Raw genomic sequence first — 4,265 nt, 5'->3', positions numbered from 1 at the left:
GGAGCTAAAGGGATCTGCAACCCTATAGGTGGAACAACATTATGAACTAACCAGTACCCCGGAGCTCTTGACTCTAGCTGCATATGTATCAAAAGATGGCCTAGTCGGCCATCATTGGAAAGAGAGGCCCATTGGACTTGCCAACTTTATATGCCCCAGTACAGGTGAACACCAGGGTCAAAAAGGGAGAGTGGGTGGGCAGGGGAGTGGAGGGGGGGGATATGGGGGACTTTTGGTATAGCATTGGAAATGTAAATGAGCTAAATACCTAATAAAAAATGGAAAAAAAATAATAATAATAAAAATTTTTAAAGGTAAAAAAAAAAGAAATTCAATAAAGAACAAGAAAAAACAGTGGTTGGTATAATAAATAACTTCATAATTAACCTCGTATACCTATGTATCAATTAGGAAGGGAGAAACCAGCCTTGTGTTTGACACATGAAACTAAATTAATTCTCATTATCTAACTATTTTTGGTTCTGTTTTAGTCCTACTGAATTGTAAATCAGAGAGGTATGATCATATACTATACCAATGAAAACCACTAAGAATTTTAATGGAGACGAGATCATAAATTTCCAAGAGGCCGACATTTGCTGAGAGATGAAGAGAGGATTACCAGCTTTTACAATATGTCAGCCTCAGGTATACTTGAAAGATAGAGAAAGATTACTTACTGTTGTCATCTGGACTCTGTCGTTTATTTTAGAAAACCAACTCAAACTAGCAAATTAGTTTTTACAATCCTAAACTTAGTCCCTATTTATTAAAAAAAAAGTGTATGGAAAAAACTTTCCTAACAACCCTGGCAAAATACTCCTGTGGAAGAATATCACCAAACTATTTTAGATCATTTCCCCATTAATATAACAATCACTGTAGTCATCAAATGGTTTCCAAGTAAGATCTGAGGCAATTACCATATTAACAATTTTTTTTTAATTTGGTTGGTTAATTGTTTGGGGGGTATTCAATTTGAAATGAACAGGAGATCATTTTCTGCCTGCGAAATACATGGAGGGTCCTGCCATTATGAGTCAGTTCAGGAAAGAGATAGGGACTACAGATAAAAATTAAATAAATACTCCAAATGAAGGCAATTTTTAAACCTTTCATAGCATGGCAAAAAACATTGTAGTCATTTACAGACCAAAAGCTAGAACCTCTTTGTAGTGTGGGCATTGGGCTTACCAGCCTAGTCTCAGTATACTAACTTACTTGGAAATTATCATAAAAAAATACACTGAATATTTTGTCTTTAGATCTCTAAAAACCTCAGAAATACTTATCAAAATAACAGACTACAATAAATTCAACAGAACAAGTTTCATTTTATTTCAACAAAAATTTAGGCTTTTTATAATATTAAATATTTGTTATGAGTAATTCTAGCTCATTTGGTCAAAAATATATATGTTTTGAGGAAAATAATTCTAAAAACTTAAAATTTATGTTTTGTAGTATTATGTATAACATTGGCAAATTAGATAAGACATGCTCATTCATGTTAAACTCATAAATCTACTCCTATTTACTGAATCTTTTAAACATAAGAAACCACCCTAGGCAAGATCTTAAACTACTGTTCTCCTGTATGCCATGACATTTTTAGCAGATATTTAAATGTATTAACTAACCTACTAATGAGTAGAAATCTGAAAGACCAGAATCTCTGTTACCTTTCACCTAATGACTATTCAATATAAACTATGACTACAATTAGAAAAATACCGAAATCCTAAAGTCAAATCCTCACCTCTTTTATCAGTCATAGAAAATCTTTTAATAGCTATGGTCCTGTAATCTGTAATCCCAGCACTTGGCAGTTGAATGCAGGAGGATCAAGTCCTTTGACTGTCCATAGCTACATAGTGAGTATGAGTTCAGCATGAGTAATGTAGGACTGTCTCAAATAAACCTGTCCCCTACAAATTAAACAGAAATATAATGTTAGTATAAAGATATAAAAATAGTAAATATTTCTGTCACTTCAGTAGGAAAATGTTGACCAGAAATACGAAAATAAATGTACATTTGGAATTTTTTAACTATATTTTTTGAAGTGAAAACTATTGAAATCTGGATATCCATAGAATTCCCTGTTTAGAACATTATCCTGACAGCATATAGCCTAGAACTGGTAAGAAGTAAGGCTTGGAGAATCACAGGAGTTGCCTTGCCCTGACTTTAGAGATTACAGCAAATAACTGTAAGTATCACCTCGTATTTTAGACTGAGGCAGTGCAATTGATGATGGCATGTTCCAATATAATAATAGAAAAACAAACAAACAAACAAACAAACAAATAAAAAACTATTATTTCTGCTTTAGATCTTGGCAGGGCCATTCTAGCCCCATCGTTTGACAAAAGCACAACACAGCTCAGAAAATTGTTTTGATGACATCAACAATTGTCAGACTTAAAATCTATCGATGTGCTTCAAACATCTCTCATCTTCTGGGGTTATACATGGTGGTATTTATGAGACCTCTAAATGATCCCTAGGATTAGGAGCATAGTGTGTAGAGTTGGGAGTGGATATATAGACTGGAGAGATAAAATGGGAAGCATGGTGATCCTTGGATTGCCTGTGCAACATACCTTTGCAGTTGTGGCAATAGATTCAGTGCAGTTTGCCAATACCTTCTAGGAGCACTACCCTAGCACACAGTACAGTAGTTTCTTTTCTTTTTCCGGACTTTTGCCTGTGACAGGGAATGTAGCTTGGATACGACTGGGTGGTGTGTGGAAGATAAAAATCATTGGATCGGTTCAAAGCTATGGGAGCTGCCAGTTAATAGGCTAAGCTTCCGACTACATCCTTTCAATGGATAACTAGGGTCCAGTCTAGATGAATTTCTGGATTCCCAGGATACATGAATAGCATGCAGTATTCTAGAGTAGTATCCAGCTTAATGATACTTCTGTTGCTCTTTTGTCTTTGCCTCTTCTGTATCCCCCAAGTTCATTCCGCTTTCTTGGCATGACTCACAAATGAGCCTTTGTGTATTAACCTGTGGTATATGAGAAGAGTTGTCTGAATAGAGATGAAATATTGAGTCATGGCAAACACAACTGTGGAAATGGAAACCATCAAGGGGCAAATGTTGTAAAATTAACATAGTGTGTGAAAGAAAAATGCTTTTGCTTTCAGAAGGAGAGTGAATGGAGTTTTTCACTAAGCTGGAAGGGGGCTAATAAAGACCTTTTTTAACTGGAGAATTTAATAAGAATTAACCAAAACCCAGGTGCAATTATTCTTACAGGAGTGAACTGGATAGATGGGTAGAGTTTGGCTTGTATAAGATACGTGATTTAATGACTTTTGAGGTCCTTTTTCGAAATCATGATCAATAAATTCTGCCCTCTGTGACATTTCTACTATATTTGTTTGAAAGATGAATAAACTAGGATACATAGATACAGCTTTATATTATAGTTCTTGAACTTTCATGATGTGACAATTAAATCTGTATGGTCAGGACATATTGTAGCGCTCTGCAATAGGCACACATAATCTATAGCTCCTGGGGACATACACTCAAATGAACAAACATGACTTCATAGTGTTTCTTATTTTCAGAATGGAATACATTTTATAAATAATCTAAAAGCAATAGGTTCAGTTTCTATGTTCTTAGAGACAGAACCTTAAGACCCTAAAAACTCTAAAAAATAAAAAAGAAAAAAGAAGAGAAAAGAAAATTAACTTGAAGGTTTAAATAAACAAAAAAACCCTAAAAAACCAAACAAACAAAAAAAAAACATAAAATTTTTGAAAAAATAAAACTAATAGAGCCTAAAACCCTAAAGAAAAACAAACAAAAAAATCAACAAAAAAATTCTAGATGTCTACAAAGACCAAAAAAACATAAAAGCATTACCACAAAAAAACAAACAAACAAACAAGGAAAGAACAACAATAACCACACTAAGCCTTAAAAAAAATCTCGCCAAATACACTGAAAACAACCCTAAAATCATTTAAAAAACGTAAAAAAAAACCCCTAAAACAATAAAGCAAAACCTAAAACCCTAACAACCCTATAATTATTAAACAAACACTAAATGACCCAAAAAAGCTATTTTTTTAATTCTTAATAAACATTTTTAAAACCCTAAAATTCTATATAAGAAAACAGAACTCTAAAACGACCGTAAAAAAATTATAAAACCGTAAAAAAAATCCAAAAACTCTACAAGTCTAGATCCCTAATGAGACAATAAAAAAAACAATTAAAAAAAAAAAAAAAAGAAAAT

Source organism: Mus musculus, chromosome Y, assembly GCF_000001635.26.
Source record: "Mus musculus strain C57BL/6J chromosome Y, GRCm38.p6 C57BL/6J".
Taxonomy (NCBI): domain Eukaryota; kingdom Metazoa; phylum Chordata; class Mammalia; order Rodentia; family Muridae; genus Mus; species Mus musculus.
This window is presented reverse-complemented; position numbering follows the sequence as displayed.